The sequence below is a fragment of the Pan troglodytes genome, chromosome 12, assembly GCF_028858775.2.
Source record: "Pan troglodytes isolate AG18354 chromosome 12, NHGRI_mPanTro3-v2.0_pri, whole genome shotgun sequence".
In the NCBI taxonomy this organism is placed as follows: domain Eukaryota; kingdom Metazoa; phylum Chordata; class Mammalia; order Primates; family Hominidae; genus Pan; species Pan troglodytes.
The window spans coordinates 45,881,401-45,903,629 of NC_072410.2; the positions used below are offsets into that span (position 1 = coordinate 45,881,401).

At 34.5% G+C, this 22,229-nt stretch overlaps 2 protein-coding genes across 3 annotated transcripts in view; one reads left to right on the forward strand and one right to left on the reverse strand.

The window, feature by feature from the left end:
- Positions 1-22,229, forward strand: part of LRRTM4 (leucine rich repeat transmembrane neuronal 4) — a 794,625-nt gene that overhangs the window by 664,176 nt on the left and 108,220 nt on the right. The gene's annotated exons all lie outside the window — the stretch shown is intronic.
- The window catches only part of LOC129143146 (uncharacterized), a 676,792-nt gene continuing 663,697 nt past the window's right edge, over positions 9,135-22,229 (reverse strand). Inside the window, exon 4 of the mRNA XM_054677979.1 lies at positions 9,135-9,702. The gene's annotated coding sequence lies outside the window, so the exon portion shown is untranslated. The remainder of the gene's footprint in view (positions 9,703-22,229) is intronic.

Below are 22,229 nucleotides of genomic sequence, written 5' to 3' on the forward strand. Positions count from 1 at the left end.
CTTTAAAATTCCCAACAAAAGGTTTTTAAATGTCTTCATACCAATCTCAGAGGTGTAGAAATTTCTACCTCCTGGGTATTTCATTCCATCTTTGGATAGCTTGGTTTCATATTGGGAGTAAATTGCTCTATTCCATGTTCTACCTTTTGATCTGAATCCCACCACTTTAAAAACAAATAGAGTTAGTTTAATTCTTGTCCCATATGGTCACATTAAAATACTGGAGAAAGGCTTTCATATTTTCCCCAAGACTTTTCTTCTCCTAGCAAATATCCCTAGTTTCTTTGATGGAATATTCCCAATTTATTTAGTAACACTGATCATTGTCCTCCACGTGGGATGTATTTTGTTTGATTTTCCTCTGTTAAAATGTGGTGAACTACTTATAGTCTGAATCTTTTTGGGTCCCATAGATCTTTTTAAACCAGTGTGTGTAAGATTAACATTTATTCTTATTAAATGAGATGAAAGCTTTTTGAATCTCATGCAGCCACCACTGTATTTCAGGTCCCTGAGTGTTAATGATATGAGATATGATTACTTTGCCTTCTATATCATGAGAAGAATTGTTAAAAATCAAACTGGTAATAAACATGTAAAAAACAATTACTTTCTCTTCCTCTCCATTTTCTATTAATATGGAGGTGTGTGTTTTTTGTGTATAAGTAGCATCTATTGGATATTATTATTTGAAAAACTCCGCACTTAGCTTTAGACAAGGAAAGGGGAGAATAAATGATAAATAAATGTGAAACTCTTCTACTTGCAAATCATAGTGAAAATCATGTCACATTTAATGTCAGAGAGTTCAGGATTTGTATCTTATACCTACTACACTAGCTATGTGACCTTGAGGACCTTACTAACCTCTGAATTTAGATTTTCTGATGTGGAAACACACATATACACTAGCCTAAGCTTCTTTACTCAAATACTCATCCCATGCTCTAGTTTGGAATTATAAGCACTAAAAGGCTGTATTACTATTGATGTGTCTGGGTCATTATATTATATTAAGAATCCAAAAAATTAAAAAAGTGAGGAAATACTTTTCTCAAATAAGCAAGTGAGTATTCTTTCAGCCTGGCAAATTTCAAAACAGTCATAAGTACCTTACTTATTAGGACATCCTCATGAGGACTGAATTATTTTATGCATGTACCTGGCTCTTGGTAGCTAGATTTTTCTCTCTTCGTAAAATTTTACAATAGCCTGGGGGAAATAGACAAGTCCACAAATAATAGAAGAGTTTGAATGAAAGCTGTGGGTAGTTGGGAGGAAAATGTCTTCAATGTCAGACGTGTTTAAGATGCCAGCTAAATGCTTCCAATTTTGAATTCTGGTGTGGTGACATATGCTTTTAAATTCCATCCTGACAAAAGTAGGTAATTGGAGGGTAGAAACATAATCTGGAAATAAGATCTGCTTTGGGTTACGAGACAATATACATATGATGCTACCCTTAACAAAGAGATTTTCTGCAAAAATAAGAATACATCTTGTCACTGAGGTATCTTCATTTATTAAAGTTACATTTCTCTCTTTTAGCTCCAATTCTTCAAAGTCAACAAATATATGTGAATAAGATACTCATTTTCAGCTCTTAGATTGTTCAAATGTGATTCAACAAAATTCAGTTTAACAGAGAAACTGCATTTACAGAGCATCCTCTGCTCTTATCAATGCCTTATTTTATGCATATCACTGCGTGTGTGTGTGTGCGCGCGCACGCGTGTGTGAGATATTTTCCCTCCCTCTCCTCAAAGCACAACCTTCTTTTTCTTTCAGTCAGGAAGTTCTTGCTGCTACTATCTATTGTTATTGTATCTAGTCCAGAGCAATGACCTTCAGGGTGATCTTTTCAAGACAATACCATTTCTCAGCATTTGATTCTCACATCAGAAGTGACAGCTGGCTTTAACACTCTTTCCATGCACCTCTCTGAGTAAAGAACAAAGTTCACAGCAATTGTAGGTAAAATTAGCAAATAAAAAGTGATTGCTAGGTCTTGAAGATAGCATTTTCTGAGTGATGCTGTGAATTGCCATTTAATTCAAGCCTTCCTCACCTTAGAACAGGCTGTCACCTGAGAGGAACTATGCACCAAGAGTACCAACAACCACTACCAGCAGGCCACGAAAGCACATAAATCAAATGATATCAAACACTGTGGAAATTAGAGATGATAGTTCTGTTTTCCTTAATTTTAATGTAGTTGAAATAATGGAACAAACAAGTGTTATTATTTATTGCAAAGTGAAAATAAAACACTTGCTTTATTTTAAAAAAAAAAGCCTGAATTAGCAAGCCCCAATACCTGTGGCGGTATATAAATATACTTGTACTAAGCACACAAACAACCTGAAAATCTCCACAAAGAATAGTCCAGGCAACGAATGCCATATTTGGTACAACATTGATTTAGCTGCTTTGGGCCCTACAAAGCCCACAAAACTACGGTGTGTATTGATGTATTTCCTGTTTCCATATATGCCTGTGTTACTTCAGATAAGTGTCATTCTATGTTTAAGAGTAAAGCAGACCTTCCTTTATGTCATGGGAAATTCAATGCTTCTTTACTCAAATCCTCATGCCATGCTCCAGTTTGGAGTTATAAGCACTAAAAGGCTTTCTTCTTACTGATAAACCCGGATTATTGCATTATATTAAGATTCCTAAAAAGAAAAAGGTGAGACCATACTTTTATCAAATCAGCAAGTGAGTATTCTATCAGCTTGGCATATTTCAATGCCTATGTCAAGATTAAGGAACAGCAAAGGCCAAAGCAAAATTTTCAGGAAAGGACAGAGATTATGGCTGTTGAAAAGATTGCATTTATACTTGAGCTCAGAAAGCAAAGTACTGCCCACAATAGACCTCTGCAAGAAATTTAAACTGTGAATTAACCAGATGATTCTGATGGAGAAGAGGAACAATTCCATTCCTCTTGGAGATAAGTGACATGTAGTTAGACATGGGAAAAAAAATCAAATCAATTGGTGATGTGCAGAAAGATTCTTAGTGACTCAGTTTAAAAAAAACTAAAAGTAATGCAGTCTTTTAGCCTGATATTTCATGTGTTTTATAGTCTTCTGCATTCCTGGAATTTTAGAATACAAGAATGAATATAAAGAACATAAATTAGATCAAAACATTGGATTATTAAGATTGGTAGGGTTGAAATAACTTCACTCTCTAAGTAATGTAGCTCGTCTGAATTTAAACATAAGTAAATCAAAACCTAAAGAGGCAAAATGTTTTATCAAAAAACACTTACCAGTAAATAGTAAGTAAGATCTTCCTATTTTGATCCTAAAAAGGGAAAAAAACAGAAAAACTATCACCTCTAGAAAAACTGGATTAATCACTGTCTTAGTCAACTGCCTTGATTTGTTTTTCTTTTATGTATTATTAGTATTTCCATACTATGAGGTATTAACACCAGGCCTTTCCTCTGATACTATGCTTTCTTTTTTTTTTAATTTTACAATATATTTTTACAAATCTTTTACTTGATGTGGATTCATTACCAACTCAATATCTGTTTCCTTCTGTTCTCTAGTTCTCTTTAATCACAATATTCTAAATCTGGGGAAGTGTATTTATATTTCTGGAGTTTGTAGAAAGAGATGTTGTATTTAAGTCACTATTTAAATCTCCCTTTTATCAATTTACAGTCTGGTTTCTCTTTTACAGAATTAAGAAGTGCAAACAGAACAGTCTTAAAATCCAAAAACTATAGCTAAGTTCCATTCTTATAGGGGTCTCCTAAGTGAGCCTATAGCAATACACACACACGCACACACACATGCACACACACAGCAAAATTTTTTAAGTGAAGGACAAACCTTCATCTAACCTATGGCACAAGGGGTGGAATATCATAGTGTGCACAGCTAGCCAAGAAGGATATTTTCTAAGATAATCTGCACACAGTTTCATAGTAATATCTGGTTTTTGTATCCAACTATGTGGATCTGCTCCACATGTAAACACACTAATTTGTCATCATTATTGACTCTTAGACATCATCAAATATCACATTAGTAACATGGACTGTTCTGACTGCTTTTTGTCGCCCAACTAAACTCTAGATATCTTCCAAGAGCTAGCCAAAGTAACATGTCTTTGCAATCTTCTCCAAATCATGAGATCCATAGTAATGTAATAGTTGAGGCTATTTGAAGACTGAAAACAGTATATTGTTGTGATATCATTAGAATATATTGTATGTTTGGCATATACTATTCAACTCTTGTACATACTCCTATGTTCTGTGTGTGTTTTCTTAAGGCATTTTGTCAAAATTAATTCCCAGGCCTTTCTGTATTGAGTGGGAAAGACCCCCATGGATGGTAAGTGATATCCCATAATGAAAAGAAATGGTACTTTTGATGCAACATATTATGCATTCTAGGGGCTATAATTCTGTTACAGAGTTAGTTAAAACTAAACAACTTCATCTGGTCAATTTACAAATGAGAAACCATATATTTATTTATATTCAAAGATAAACTGTACACAAGATTGGAATATTTATGTCCACTGAGACCGAAGAAGTTCAGGTCAAAACCAGGGGATACATTTTAGATTATCTGATTTTTCAAATACATAACAAAAGATTTCTATCTAGTAAATAGCTTATGGAGCTAGGAAACTTCAAGTAAAATTTAGAATTATCATTGGTTTTCCAAGGTAGAATACATGGAGTATATGATTGTCCATGTCATGCAAACTTTTATGTAACTTTTTATTCTCTATATATTTTGCACTTAATCACATACTGTCATAGGTTAGGGAAATATTGTAGGTTAGGGATACAGGAATTAAAACAAAGTGACTTCTAAATTCAACTATGCTATTAACCAGCTCTTGGCTTTTTTCACATCATTTTAACTTCTCCGTGTATCATTTTTCCAGTCAAAAGCAATACTATTAACATAAATAACAATTTTCATTTATTGAATATATAATACATCTGGGCATTATCCAATGTGTTTAACAGGTACCATACACTGTATTTCTCAAAACAAACTTATGAGTAGGTGGTGCCATTTTTTCTATTTTATAAATGGAGAACTGAGGAAAAAAAAGAATATATAACTTACAGAAAGAAACAGTAAATGACAAAGCTGGGATTCAGACTCAGTCTTTCCTACTCCAACACCCTTGCACTCAATCAGTATCCTTCACCCCCTCCTAAGTTAAATATGATACTTTTCAGTCCTTTCTGCTTTATGGTATTTTTATGAAGTGCAAATAAAATGATAGTATGGAAAACTGATTTGGAAAATATAGCTATGTTTTAAATGTGAATTCAATAGCAGTTACTCTTCTGTGTGTTGGGTTTGAAGAAGCCCCACAGTGCAGCCTTTCTCCTGAGAAAAGCTGCAAATGGCCCACTGCAGAAGAGCTGCAAACTGCCCATCCAGACACCTGGATGTAGATATTTTCTTGATGAATGTACCAGAGTCTTGAAGTTCCAAAGTTCTGAACTATTCACTGTAGCATAGGGATTTGTAAATGTTGACTCAGATCTAAATTAAATCAGAAAGAAACTCAGGTCAAAATAATACAAGAAATATTTATGAAATTGCAACAATAAAATATTTAAGGTGATAGAGATCCATATTCTCTGGCTAGTACAATCTTCCTATAATTCAAAATTGCCAGAGAATACCAGTTTGCAATTACAGAGCAGTTTTCATAGTAAAATGTCGATTTATTACTTGATTCCTCTATCATCACTAAAAGAATACTCCTCTGCAGTGAACAAGCTATTTTACCTACTGCAGAATAGTACAGTACCCTTCAAAATTGGATAGACATTGCATATTTCAGTTCCCCATAGAAACAAAACATATAGCCCCACCCCTCCCCGAGGACCTAGGAGAGCTGATGTTATAGTTCCAATCTGAATCCAAAAGCCCAAGAAGAAGGAGAACCTGTGAGATAGTTTCAGTTGGAAGCCTGGCAGGCTGCAGCCAAGAAGAGCTAATGTTTCCGTTTGACTTCAGGTCGGAAAAAGTCAATGTCTCAGTTTGAAAAGAGACAGGTGGGAGAAATGCTCCCTTACTTGTGGGAGGGTCAGCCTTTTTGTTTTTTCAGGCGTTCACCTGGTTGGATGAGGCCTATCCATCTTAGGCAGGGCAGCCTGCTTTACTCTGTTTACAGATTGAATTGTTATTCTCATCCAAAAACACCCTATAGAAACACCCAGAATTATGTTTAACCAAATATTTGGGCATCCTGTGACTCAGTCAAGGTGACACATAAAACTAACCATTATAGATATCTATTGCCCATTTTCTTTTGCTTGCAAATATGATGTTATTTATACTGTTTCAACTGTTATATAAAAAATGCACTTTGATAAAAATTTTAGGATGTGCTAATAGTGACAAGAATTACCTCAGGCTGCACTCTAGTACCTGTTGGAGTAAACTTCCCAGTTGCTCACTTAGATCTCATATTTTCTTCATTTTATTCTTAAAAGCAAGTATTTCTTCATTGTTGGGACATTTTGCTAGTTTGTAATGCCTAAAGTAAATGCCTACTTGCCTATTAGAAAAGATCAACATAATATTATGGAATTAAAATGAATCAGTTAAAACGTGTTTACAAAAGCAAACTTTCATAAAAGCCAAGAAAACAGGCACAACTGCTGACACAAAATTATGTTGCCAAAACAGTAATAATCACCACTATCAGTATAAACAATTATGCAGGACATTTATTTGGTAACTGAAATACGAAAGACTATAATGCTGTGGTAGGTTTTCAGTCTTAAAACCCAAATATCCGTTTATAATACAACTGACTCTTGAACAATGAGGGGGTTAGTGTTGTCAATTCCCTGCACAGTCAAAAATCCATATATAACTTTTTGTTCCCCCAAAACTTAACTACTAAGAGCCTACTCTTGACCAAAGCCTTACTGATAACATAATCAGTCAAATAACACACATTTGTATCTTCTATGTCTCATATATGTAAATATGAATATCAAAACAAGCCATGTATTGCTAAGGGATAAATATATATGATATATATATATTATATATATATTATATATATATATTATATATATATAATATGATATATATATTATATATATATAATATGATATATATATATTATATATATATAATATGATATATATATATTATATATATATAATATGATATATATATAATATATATATAATATAATATATACTGTGTTTTTACAACAAGGTAAGCTAGAGAAAAGGAAATATTATTAAGAAAATCATAAGCAAGAGAAAATATCTTTATTATCCATTAAGCAGAAGTACATCATCATAAAGGTTTTCATCCTTGTTATCTTCATGTTGAGTTGGCCAAGGAGAAGGAGGAAGAAGAGGAGGGGTTGGTATGCTGTCTCAAGGGTGGCAGGCATGGAAGAAAATTGGTGTAGTTCAAACCTATGTTGTTCAAGGGTCAACTGTACTTTTGAATGTGTTTTAAAAAATAATGAAAATATTTAATACTAGAACATTAAGAGAGAAATTTATTTTGTTAGTAAATTGATAAACCATTGTTGTAAATTTTTCTTTTATTTTTTTTTCAACAGAAGAAATACATGTTTGTTTTTGAAAACTTAGAGGGGAGGAAACAGAAAAGCAAGAAAACAAATAAGTAAAAGTCACACAAAATATTACCAATATTCAAAATCTTGTTGTGTATCTTTGTTTCAGTAGGCTTTTTTTTTTCTTTTTTACAAAACACCATACAGGTTCATAGCACATATTTAGCTTAATGACATATAAGGGAAAGAAAATATTTTCAAGTCATTTAATATAAGCTATTTTTAATGGCAATAAAACATTTTATTGATAAATAAGCAGTAATTTATTTTAACCATTAACAAACATCAGTTAAACATTTAGATTGTTTTCTTCTTTTTCCTATTAAAGTGGCTCTTGTAGACAAAATTTTAAACACAATGCAGGATTAAATTCTTTAATTGAGATTCCTAGAAATCACATATCTGAGATTAAGGTCTATGTATATTGATAATGTTTATCCATGTAGGCTAATTATTCCTTAGCAGTACATGGTTTGTTTTGATATTTACATTCACATATATGAGAGACCTTCTTAACATGCACTTCAACCATATTGGATATTATATCCAATATAAAATTAACCAAAAATATATAACTGATAAAAATACCCTTCTTTTTTCAAAATTTATACTTCTTTTTTTTCTCTCTCTCTCTCTTTTTCTTTTTCTGAGACGAAGTCTCACTCTGTCACCTAGGCTGGAGTGCAAAGGCGCAATCTTGGCTCACTGCAACCTCCGCCTCCTGGGTTCAAGGGATTCTCTTGCCTCAGCCTCCCGAGTAGCTAGGGTAACAGGCGTCAGCCACCATGCTGGGCTAAATTTTGTAGTTTTAGCAGAGATGGAGTTTCACCATGTTGGCCAGGCTGGTCTCAAACTCCTGACCTCAGGTAATCCGCCCACCTTGGCTTCCCAAAGTGCTGGGATTACAGGCATGAGCCACCACTTCTGGCCAATTTATACTTCCTTGAATGCCAGAGTGACTGATTGTCAGTTTATTTCTAACTTTTCTGTAAATTGTTTATTTTAATTCCCCATTTTAAAAACTTCCAGAGTGGGCTTTATCTAGGTGAGTTGTATTACTGCTTCTTACCCTTCAATAACAGCGTTATTTGTGCTTTCTGTAGACACCACCCCACCCTCCACCCAACTGAGGGTCTTGTTATTAAGCTCTCATAGTCCCAAGCAATACAGAAATACGCCTACAGGACAGTGATTTCTCTTCCTGTAAATTAATGCCCTCAGACCCACTCTCTAGACTCATCTGCATATATGCTTTCAGAAAATATTTTTACATTTTTAGCATGTTGTTATTTATTCTAATTTTTATTAAAAATCTTCAGTCTTTGTACATCCTTTTGGTAGTTTTGTTAAATAGAATGAGGAAGACAAAGAAAGAGATTGGGATAAGTGAAGTCTATTTACTTCGGCACTAATCTATTCCCAGAATATTTTGTAAATTGGTTTTAACAGAAATTTTATGAAGTGTTTGATATGAATCTATTATTTATCAAATAAGGCAAAATGTAGACTGTATGCTTTCTTTTATAACAAAGTGAAAATTTATAAAATTTTTAATAACTCAGGTTCTGGATTTCATGTTGAAGGATTATCAGTAAGGCAGGGCATTCATAATTATCCATCTTTGTCCTAGATAGGAATCAGTAACTTTTCTTCAGTTATTTCAGCAATACTATTCACTGCTTTAACAACTGATGGCTTACACGGGCCCCATGATCTTGTGCCAGTTACGTTTCCTCCTTTTTCTTGCTAACGTTGCTCCTGATGTCTCCGCAAGCAGGCTCCTGAGCAACCACCTTTGCTCTTGCAGTCCCCTCTGCCTGGAATGCTCCGCTCCCAGATATCCAATTAGTGAGACATTTCTTCTCTTTCAAAATTTTGGTCAAATGTCACTGACTCAATGCGTCCTATCTGGACCTTCTTATTTATTACTACAATTTGCCTCTTCTGGCCATTAGATTCTTATTCTCTTCCTCACTCTGCTCTACTGTTTCTTTCTTTTTTTAATGATGCTATCAACTTCTAAAATATCACATAATGTAGTTATCTGTTATGTTGATTGTTGATGGTCTTTCTCGCCCTTATAGAATTTTAGCTCTGTGAAAAAAAAAAAAAAAAGGATTTTCTTTTTTATACTTCATTCAATGATGTATCCCAAATGCCTTGGAGAGCTCCTGACATATAGTAGATGTTTAGTTAAGTATTTTTAAAAATAAGTAAATGGCGACATCTAAGTTAGATAATCTAGAGCAAGCCCAGTAGCTCATTTATGTCATAAGGGACCCAAGCAGTGGTGTGTTGGATGTTCTGTGATTGGTAAATTCAACTATAGTTAGATTATGTATACATTAAAATTGGCAAATGCTACAAATCAGGATTTTTGTTTGTTTGTTTGTTTTTTGCCCTCAGAGAGTAATTTATGTTCATACCTCAGAACTCAGGTTTTTTTATTCCATTTGTTCCGCCATCCTCATAGTTTTGTATTTTGGTCATTGTGCATGTTACTTCTGATTGAAAGATGACTACCACCTCAGTGGGTATCATGACTCTGTTTAATGATTTATACATTTATTGAGGGAAAAGTAAAAGCAGATTCTCAGTATACTATCTGTATTATCGGACAGTCAAAATCCTTCCAGAAGGCTTTTAAAATAATAATACTAACCCCTCATTTGCCCATACTTATCATATGACTATATGTTAGTTGCACAGAAGACTACAAAAGTAAATTTCTAACAGTGGATAATGTTCTACCACTACTGCTTTACAGTAATCATAGTTCATCTTCTCGTAATGTAATTGCATTTCTGAACAAAATCAAGAATTAGTTGCCAGGAAAGAAGGGGATTATAAAATCTGTAAGATTGCCAACTCAGAGTGACTGCTACTGAAGGAAGAGACCATGATAAATGATTTCTTAAGTATTAAAAACCTTTTAAAGAACAGAAAAATGAGCAACTGAAATTTTGAGAAGTGGCAGAGGCATATGAATTTTAAACAATATCCACAACTGGGAGGAAAAGGCAACAAACATTTTGGCATTGAGAGAACAAATTTCCTTAGACATCACACATAGTAGATTAGGATGTAGGATCTACTGTAGTATGAGAAATGCATTTGTTCTTACAGAAAAACACAATTCTGTATGTGTTGTTTCTTTGCCCTCTGGAAAATGACAATCTGGAATTTACCTTAACACCTTTTGCGATATATTGTATGCCTAATATACACTGTGAAAGAGAGTTTCAAATACAACTTTCAAGATCTTTCTTCTTTGAAATTGGTACATTTTTTTTTCTATCCACAGATTTGCCATTTAGCCTATTTTAAGTAGTACCATAGGGCAGTAACTTTTAAATACATATATGGGCATCATTTTCTTGACAATTCTTCCACAACTAAGCAGTGTTCTCATCCAAAGATAACTCTAATATCTAAAGGGCAAGGACGAGAGTTTGATTTGTTCTTAAAAAAGAAGTCAGCAAGAAAGCAATTGACTTCTATTTAGATGGTGGCAGGTGCTCTCAACAATTTAGATCTTGAAATAAGGGCAGACTTGTATTTAAAAAGAAAAGAAAAAGAAAGGAAAAACAATCTAGAGGGACCAAGAGCCCATTTCAATTCAATTCAGTTCTGTTGATTATATTTCTTGAACATCTCTTGAATCCATTTTTACCTCACTTTCTTCACCACAGCTATGATAGCAACAATAGCCCCTCCCCAGTTTATTCTCCACACTGTACCCAGCGTTATCTATCTAACACCAAATGTGATTGCATCAAACCTCTGCTAACCAAAAAACAAAACTGAAAAATATGTCTCCCAATATCAAGTCCAAACTTTTCAGCATAGCATAAAACTTTTGACAGGTACCACGTTATAAAGTCAGTCTCATCTCTCTATATTCTACCTGCTCTAGTACACAGAATCACGCCCTTTTCCCAGAATAACCCATACTTGTGCCTGTTTGAATATACTGTTTTTTTCTAATATAACAATTCTTCCCTGTCTGAAAGAAAGGTCACTTTTCAATTAATTTCTAGCCTCTGCATTGATGTGTCCTCTAAACCTACTATCCTAATCACAAGCTCCTTTCCACACCTGTTCTTATAATAATATTTAAGTCAAGTTTAGTCCTGAATTAGACTTTGTAATATTTAAGTGTATTTGTTTCGGGTGTTTGTATATCTCACTCCACACTTTGAGTTCTGAAAGAGTTAAGAGTGCCTTATCATATTTGCATATTTCAGGACCAGGAAAGTTGAAATTCTTTTTGTATGAACAGATTAATAAATAATTATTATGAATGTACTACATGGCAAGAAAAATAATCTTTTTATAAAAAGGAATGTATAGACAAATGCTAATTTAATAAATAATAACATAAGATAATAGCAAAATGCATCCAAGGGTTGTACAGACAAAATTCACTAAACTATTCAGAAAAGTAAGTAGATGAAATCTGTTATAATTTTTACTTACAGTTACTGATGGGGATTGGGACTTTATTTGGATCTTCACATAAGCCTACAATTTGCATAGTCAGAAAAGAATTACAGAATGTCTAGGAGGAAAGTAAGACAATGTTATGAAGCAGAGATGGCTTCAAGGATGGTACGAAGCTGTGATTTTGGTGGGAGCGTAAGCTGAATGATATCTTCAGTTTATGCTTGCTGGTAATGAGAGGCATGATTCCATAGAATAGAAGTTGTGGAAGACTGCTAGGTCATAATTAGAAGTTTGGAGTTGGAATCCAACTCCTCCTTTCTTATTGTGCAATTTTCAATATGGTTGTTGTGATAATCACATTCAATAATGCAGGTGAAATTCCCCAGCACATTGAGTAGCAATAGTAAGAGCTCAAAAATCATTAGCTATATCTGAACAGGATTAGAAAAAAAGTGAGGCTTCCTTGAGTCTTTAATGCACATGCAATATGATTCAACGTTATGTAAAAGTGAGCTATATTAAAACTCAAGAATCATAAAAGTAGTGCTTTTCCTTCTTCCCATTTGCTCGTAAGTGTTTCCTGTGTGATTAGCAAATAGGGTCAAAATTTTAGCATAATTCAGGATCAAAAACCTGTGTTTAATTTACCTCATCTCTGGAAGAGAGTGCCACTTTGGGAACAGGGTCTTAGAAGTGCATAAAGAGAATGTCAAAAACAAACAAACAAACAAATATAAGTTAAAAATCTAAGCATGCAAGTTTCCTTAGAAGAGAACATTTCTGGTCTTTAAGAAATATGAAGATCATCTACTCCCACTCTGTCAAATTATTGATAAGAAAATTGAGCCCTGGGGAGGTCAAGCAGTTATCTAAAGCAACAGTTAGTCTAGCAGATGGCTTCTAGAGGAATAGTCTCTATGATTTCTAAGCCTGTGCTTCCTTCTCGTTGGGTCTAGGTGGGCATCTGTCAGCAACGGTAAGGTCAAGCCAGGGTCTTTATCTTTAGATCTTTTAGGTAACTCACTTGTGCTCAATACAAACCCAATTTTAAGGAATGAAGAGATGCCCAGACAAAAACCCAAATTACATTTGCAGCAAAACCCCTGCTATTTCAGTACACTAGCTACAGATTCAATAAAGGTAAAGTGGTTGTTAAGCTTTTCAGCTTGAATGGCATCTTTTTTTTATTGCACTTGGAAGAAAAATGTGGTGGCACCCACCCAAACTCATAAAACCAGAGCATCTAACAAAAGATGCTGTGAGCCTTGAGCTCCATCATAATTTCAGATTTGGTGTGCTTCCCACTCTGTAAATCACCTGAAATTTACAGCTGCACCTGCAAGCTCAAGCACGAGGCTGAACTCTTAGATAAATAGAATTGCTCACAGTGTTCCCTGAATGTGCACTGTTAGCAAAACTTGGCCCTTAGCCCAAGTGGGGCTTCAGACTTACCCAAACTGGCTGCTCCTACTTAGCCAAAATCAATCGGAGCTTTGGGGATTAAATATATGTAGACTTAGTGTCAATCTTTTAGATGTCCTAAAGGAGTCTACAATAAGACATGTGGAGAAACACATGAATATGTCATAAATCGTAGGATATTTGATCCATTTCTAACTTTCTCTAGTTTTTCTATTTTCCCTCTTATTTTTAAGGATTCACAAATCTTATTTTGAGAATTAGTCAAACATTAGCACGATATTTATAGAGAAAATTCTGTATATTATATTGGATCAGGTGCTATGAAGCACATGTGTGAATACACACACATACATATCAGATGGCATGGTGACATGGTCGCTTCAGATGAACAGAGGTGGGGAAAGGACAGTGACACTTGCTAACTTCCTACTGTGTGCAAAGTACCTAACAGATTGTGGGACATACGCATAATAATTTCCATTTCTCAATCGCTCTTATATCCCTTGCTTAAACATATCATTTAATGTCTGCAGTAACAGGGGATAATGTACTAGTTATTTGCATCCCCAATTATCACCTGGCAAAATTGGGGATCAGAACTAATCATTTCTTTGTTCAACATCACTGAATTGTTGATGGAACCAAGATTTGAATCCAATTTTTACAGTTCTAATGCAGTGTTCCCACACTGCCAGGTTCTGATATGTCTTCCACACAATTGCTTCCGTTTTTACTGGGCTTCCAGAATATGCATCTCTTTATGGAGAATATTGAACTTTAGGTAGGTCTCGAAAGACAGAAAAAATGTTAATAATTGAGAAGGGGAAAAAGACATAGCATGAAAGTGCAGATGGGCAGAAACCGTATGGACAGCAGAAAAAAACAAACCAAAAATCTAGTTTGGAGAAAGTAATGGGTTTAACTTGAAAAATTCTGAGACACAAAATGGAAAAACTGAAGTTCATTTGAGAAAGGTCTAAAATAGTAGAGGGTTCAAAATTCAAAGACAAATAATTATCTATCAGTACCAAATGATAAGCCACTTATACACATGAGGACATATTTCTCTTCACCATCAGTACCTATGCCCTAGAAATTAACTCCTTTCACTTCACTCCACCAATCAACTACCAATCACCTTTCTTTTCATGTGGAAAACAAGGAGTAATAGAATTACACATCAGTTCATTGTATGAAAGGAATGTATCATTAGCACTTACTTTTTTAAAAAAAATTGTCTTCAACTTCTAAGAGATTGCTTACTATTATATTAAATACTATGAGAAACCTTTAATTATAAAATACAGACTGAAATACAAAAAGACTATAATCTTTTCGCAAGCATTTGTTTTAAAGGAATTTTGACTTGGTATGAAAATTATGAATTTTGGAATTTATTTGTTAAGGAAGAATTTGATAGAGACAGTTGATGAGCAGAGTTTTTTTTTTTATTAAGCAAACTTGATTGTTTTAAGTCACCTTTTACAGAAGTATAATTAGCAGTACATTTATTTGATGAAGTCTTTTTCCCATCATTATTCTTATAGTTATTTAATATATAAAATTTATTTTTGACAATTTGTTCTGTGGGAGTATATTTTATATAATTTTCTCCCCACAATACATCTGGGAAATATTGCAGCTCTGTATTTTCAGCCTTCCTTCATTTGCACAAAGATGTTGCATGGCAGCAGAGAAATTTCATTTTTCAAGAAGTGAGATTATGCTGTCCCAAGAAAAGGTGGAGGAGGATCACACTGACAATGCTGAATTTCTTGAGCACAAAAACAGAAAGCCTTGGAGAAGAGAAATTACCCTCCAGATGATTGCCCTTCCTTGGCTCAACCTACTTTTCTTTTCTCTTCTCTGCACTATCACCCCCCACATTATTCTCAAAGCACAGCAGCTATCAGCTATTATTAATACTGTGTGCTCTCATTTAACCCAGAAAAAATATCTTATTTCCATTATACTTCAGGGGACACTTAATATAAGAAGAGTACCTGAAGGAAAGACAGGGGGAGAGAAAGAAAAAGAGAGGAGAGAGAGAAATCTGGTATAACAGAGAATATAGAGATGGCCTGTGTGACCTGTCACCAGTGGATATTTGGTAATCAGGATTCCTCAAAGTGTTTGGTGTAGCGTATGCCCATCAGTGAGAGTTTGTTCATGAAATAAGTTTCCAGAATCTTCCATAACCCCAAAATAATAAAAAGCATCTATTAACATGTAAATTCTTGTTCCAAATATTCTTCAGAAAATAAATTTTATACTTGGATTAAGCAGAGGTTTCCCAAATATTTGTTAATCAGAGAAACTTTTTTTCTTTTTCTGTAACTTCTTAACATTCACACATTACAAGTTTAGAAATCCATGTTATAAATTATATACAGATAATATCCATTTGTTTCAAGTAGAATAAAATGATAATAGGAATAAATTCTAAAATAATAATGAACTGGAGATTTTGCTTAAAAAATTATAACAAATGTTTCCATTTTTTGAATTAATTTTTGAACTGATTCAAGATAAAATTAAAAACCTGAACAGAAAATGAACCAAGTACGAATTTGAAAAATTTCAAAATATCCCCCAAAAGGCAGTTGGTTTAGAAAGTTTTGTGGATGAATGACTTAAAATTTGAGGGAAGTATATAATTGTGGAGTCTTTAATTAATGCAAAAAAATAAGAAGAGGCCAAAGTTGAACTATTTGCAGATGGTAGATAAAGCTATTGTTTTCAGATATTATGCTTATCTTTATAACTCAAAGGAATCAATTGGGAAAATTATTAGAATGAATTACAGTGTTTAGTATGTTGGAAAATTCCAAGATTAAATACATGAATAACTATTGCTCACATAAAACATCAAAACGCAGTAATAAAGAGGCAAATTTATTGGGGAAAGAAGTTGTTTTCTACCCCTTCACTCCGCAACCCAAACACACACAAAGAATCTAAGGGAAAAAAACTTTGAGAAAAAAGGAAAGAACGAAGAATGAGCTCTCTGGATGGAAAAATGCCAACATGGAATTTCTTCTAAACTCCATTAAGATTCCACCCTGCCTTGACTCTTGCTACCTCTTTATTATTGGCTAGTAGATTTTCCATTTCTTACTAGAGTGCCCCATAGGGAACACTCAAAAATGTTTATTGAATGATAGGCAAATCTCACTTGTATATGCAAGGAAGAAGATTTAGCATGTCACTTTCCTATGTAAATTAATTTAAATGTTTATAAAATTTTATTAAACATTCAAATGTGATCTAATTTGAAACTTTACAAATGGTTAATACACATAATCAAAAATTTCTTATAAAGTAGTTAATAAAGGTAAAATAAAAGTGAGCGTCTATGGAATGTTTACAAATAAGTAATGGAATATCATTATAAATGAAAATGTTCACTCAAAATCAAACAAATGACATTTCCTTTCTTCTTTTACAAATAGAACTTTTAATTATAAAAATAATTCAAAAGATAAGAAAAACTAAATTAAGTGTTTAAAGAAACCTAGACTGTCCTGCTGGCCATATGTCTTTGATTGAGACTGAAATTAATTTTAGTAAACTAATAGGAGAAAACCTATATAGAAAAGAGGTTGGAGGAAGAAGAGATGATGACAAATAGGAAAGTCGTTGGCTCATGAAAAAATTGTAAACTGAAAAGAGAATTATTTTGGAATTTTCAAAATTCTTTTCAAAATCTTTTAAATACTATAATCATAATTATTGTTACAGAAACCATCTTTTCTATCGGAAATTATGTTACAAATACAACATTAAGTCTAGCAGAATTTTCAGGCTAACCTGTGTGTGTTAGGAGTGGGTTGCAAATATGTTGAGAGTGGGAACAAAAGAGTGATGAATGACCAAAAGATATAATTTCACAAAACTTACGAGCTTTCCCTGAAACAGTTGTAAAAATAATTCCTTTTTCGTATTTTTTGAAGGACTCCACTTAAAACAGACTGCTCTAGTTGGTTCTTGATATCTAATCTATCTGGAGAGCACTGGTCTAATAAATACATACCTGTTGTCTTCCAAAATCTATCTCAAATATTATTCTCCTCATTAGATCTCTAAACCTCTCAGCTGGAAGAATTTGTTTTTAGTTACTCTCAGCTCTATTACAAACTATTCATTTGTATTTGTCATATGACCTTTTTACTTTCTAACATCATTTATAATTAATTATGCACACTTGATCTTTCTCTTACCAGATAATGGGCTATATCCATGAAAATTTCTAGGAAACCCACCCTTGCCATTCCTAAATACAAAGATGTTCTTAGTATTTAGTTGGGAAAAGAAATGTGAGTTTATTAACATTTGTATGTAAAGCAGGCAAACCAACCAGATGTTCTAACTATTCAGATATGTTTTTAATTAAATGAGTAAAGCAGGCAAACCAACCAGATATTCAACTATCCATATACATTTTTGATTAAATGAGTGTTTCTCTTCATTTCTGTGATGAACTGATATAAAATTATTAGATAACATTTATGGTAGATAAAAGATAGATGGCTAGATGACAGATGATACTTGGGTAGATATTGAAAGATTCTAACAGATGTTAGAATGTACATATACATGTAAAATCATATAAATGGAATAAAATCTGAATTTTGATCCATTTTAATAATATGTTTGTGAGTATTCAGAATACTAGCGTTAGTTCTGAGCAAATTATCCTAAGTGAAGTTTGTTTATGGCACCTGGACCAGGGCAACTTGAAGAAAGTGAGGACACCTGGGGCACCTTCTAAGGAGGTTATTCTCAGGTGCAAGTGCAGGGCAGCCCTTGGGAGTGAGTCCAGCCTTAAATGTTGCACCGTAGGTGCCTCGCTTACATCACTCTGGTCTCTGCAACTCCCCGTTTTGGAATTACAGTCATCCCTTGGTATTCGGGATCCCATAGGAATAGCAAGCCATTAGTTCCAGTATCCCCCACATACACTCCAATCTGCACATGCTCAAGTCCCAAACTTGACCCCACTGAATGCGCATATATATGAAAAGCAGGCCCTCCAATTACATGGGTTTTATATCCTGCAAATACCTTATTTTCCATCTGCATTGGGTTGAAAAAAATCCGTGTACAAGTGGATCTATGCAGTTCAAATCTGTTTTGTTCAAAGATCAACTGTATTCCCTGTTTTATCACCTTTGTTCCAGATTTTCAGAGCTTTCCCACCACCCGTAGCTTCTGAAACTTCCCCTCTCCCTAGGGCATTGAACCAGAGTTGTGTTCAGGAGCCACCCTCTCCCTATTCCTTATCAAAGCCCTACTCATTTCTGCAGCATTCATATGAAGAACACTGTCACACTGGAGACACATTTATAAATAGCCATTTTATTTTTGAGTTAAAAAAGACTGAAAAATATTTCATGTTAGCTCCCCTGGTGGTACTTCCATTTAATAGAAAAATGCCTTAATTCAGAAGAATATATTTTTAGTGTTCTCAGTGCTCCCCTCTACCTGGGAGCTCACAGGACCGGTCCCATCCCTTTCCAGCCTCCAGGTCAGGCCTGCCTCCCTCCCTGGAGAATTCTTCCCACAGAGGTCTAGCAGGGAGCCACCACTCACGTTACTGCACCTTGTTGTCAGCCAATAATGAGATCTCCCCTCACTTCAACCTCTGCCTCCTGGATTCAACCAATTCTTGTGCCTCAGCCTCCCAAGTAGCTGGGACTACAGGTGCTCCCCACCATGCCTGGCTAATTTTTGTATTTTTTAGTAGAGACGGGGTTTCACCATGTTGGCCAGGCTAGTCTCCAACTCCTGGGCTCAAGTGATCCTCCTGCCTCAGCCTCCCAAAGTGTTGGAATTACAGATGTGAGCCACTGCACGAGGCCATACTTTTACTTTCTTATTTATTGTTACATTTTGCAGTTGTGTCATATGCATTGGTATTATTATTCTGATTGTCTTTCAGTTTGTTTACAGTCAGGTTCTACCTTTAAACTTTTTTTAAATCACAAAACGCCCATTCTCCAGCATTAAAGCAAACTGAAATAAGATAAAGGAAGCTTTAGGTTTTTGTGGCAGGGATTTGCTTTCATCACAAAAATGAATTCATATTTGCAATCCTGCCATACTTGTACAGGCCCTATGAGTATGCTTTTCAGACTGTCACATTACCGCCTTTTGATTGGTAAATAATCCTTTTTTCATTTCTCAAAATGAAGAGAATATATTCTGTTTTTAAAAAAGACTAATCAATCTCTAAGCTGAAATCCAGCTACACAATATGTATGAGTTTGGTAATATTATACCAGCACTCCTCATTAAAAACCTCTAAGCAACATCCAAACATCATTAAGTAAGATGTTTAATGATTTCAGAAGAGGGGATTAACAGACATAATTGTCAATAGAAAGTATGGTCACATGCTTTTAGAATTGAGACTCAGTAGCTTTAAATTACATTATTGGAAATGGTACATTGTTTGCTTCTTGGCTTGTTTGATAAACTTCAGTAAAAAACTACATTATAGAGTAGTAAAAAAATAGTTTCATTTAACTTTTGCTGATACAGATATGGAAATTGAAAAACAGAAAAGATGACTCAGTCTCTTAAGAACAGAAATGGTGGCTCTTTTCCAAGTATATTAATAAAGCAATTATTGAGGCCGGGCACGGTGGCTCACACCTGTAATCCCAGCACTTTGGGAGGCTGAGGTGGGTGGATCACAAGGTCAGGAGATTGAGACCATCCTGGCCGACATGGTGAAACCTCATCTCTACCAAAAATACAAAAAAATTGGCCGGGCGTGGTGGCATGCGTCTGTAGTCCCAGCTACTCAGGAGGCTGAGGCAGGAGAATAGCTTGAACCCGAGAGGTGGAGGCTGCAGTGAGCTGAGATCATGCCACTGCACTCCAGCCTGGACGACAGCGTGAGAGTCTGTCTTGAGGCAGGTGGATCACAAGGTCAGGAGATCGAGACCATCCTGGCTAACATGGTGAAACCCCATCTCTATTAACAATACAAAAAATTAGCCGGGCTTGCTGGCGGGCACCTGTAGTCCCAGCTAATCGGGAGGCTGAGGCAGGAGAATGGTGTGAACCTGAGAGGCAGAGCTTGCAGTGAGCCGAGATCACGCCACTGCACTCCAGTCTGCGCATGAGACTCCGTCTCAAAAAAAAAAAAAAAAAGAAAAAAGAAATAAATTATCATTAATGTTTTAAAGCATGGGCTTTGGAGACAAAAAGGCCTAGTATTGATGTTGTTTTTACTTTTCATAATGAGAAATTTTGAAGATACATATAAGTAGTATTGTAGAATAAACTTCCTTACTGCCTGGACTCAGCTACCATCAACCCTGTCCAGACCTGGCCCATCCTCAACCTTCTCCAACTCCCTTCCTCCAAATTATTTTGAACATATCCCAGAAATAGTATTATTTTGTTTGTTTATTGTCCATCATGTAATTCTAAAAATGGGAATTAATTTTATTAACGTGGTCACACTATTACCAGATGTACAAAAGTAATTTATTGTTATTATGAAATATTCAGTTATCATTGAAATTTCCAATTGTTCATGAATGAGAACTGGGATTTAGGCCCAACTTTTCCATGGAAGCAACTGACCTTTTGCTCCTCTGTTAAATGAGCTTGAAAAGCCACCTGAAATACTTGTGAGAATTAAATTAGATATATATTATCTAACAGAGAGTCTAGGACTATAACTGAAGTTTTTTTTTAAAAAGGGTATCTTTAGAAGTCAATCTTAAATATTTTTGGAATATACATTTAATATAAGCCCTCAAAGTTTTTAGGCTCAAGTGCAAAAGAATAGACCCTGGACAAACTTCAAAGCATACTCTGACCATCTTCTGATTCCTCCCTTGTTTCCTCTCTCTTCTCTGGCCTTTGTAGATTGTTTCTCTACTTCTCCTCACTCAAATTTACCTAACCATGCACAAAAGAGGATGGCTATCAACTGTTTGTCACTTGGAAATGTAAGCAAGCAAAACTACATTCTAATGTTGAAGGTATTGATTTACAAAAAGAGCCGAAATATGTAAACCTTACCATTTATTTCAAAGCATAAGTGACCATTTCTTTCAAGAAACATAAATTTCTCTTTGCCTCTGAACCCATAGAAGGGACAGCTGACTCCAACTATATATTTACAAAAAGTAGATATTCTCTCCTAATATAGGTGGATCTCAGCAATATATAACCTAATAACTTGCCACTCATAAGAAAATTGGAGGTTATAGATAATGGTTTGATAGGTGCAGCAAACCACTATGGCACATGTATACCTATGTAACAAACCTGCACATTCTGCACATGTATCCCAGAACTTAAAGTTAAAAACAGACAAACAAAAAAAAAACTTTTATAAAGTTAAAAAAAGAATATTGGAGGTTAATTCTCTCCTCTACATACCCATGCAACCATTCTGTTTTTCACTTTCAGTGCAGTATTCAACAAATTATGTGAGTGAGTCAACACTTTATCTTAATATATAGGCTTTCTATTAGATGATTCTGCCTAACAGTAGGCTAATGTTCTGAGTATGTTTAAAGTAGGCTAGCCCAAGCTATGCTGTTCCATAGGTTAGGTGTGCTAAATGCATTTTCGACTTACGGTATTTTCAATATACAATGGAAATCAAAGAGCATCATATGTATGTTTATATATGTCTGTGACATACATATTTATTAAAACATGTATTATAAGCTATTGACTTACATGATTACAGAGGATAATTTCCACCATCTGTCATCTGCCAA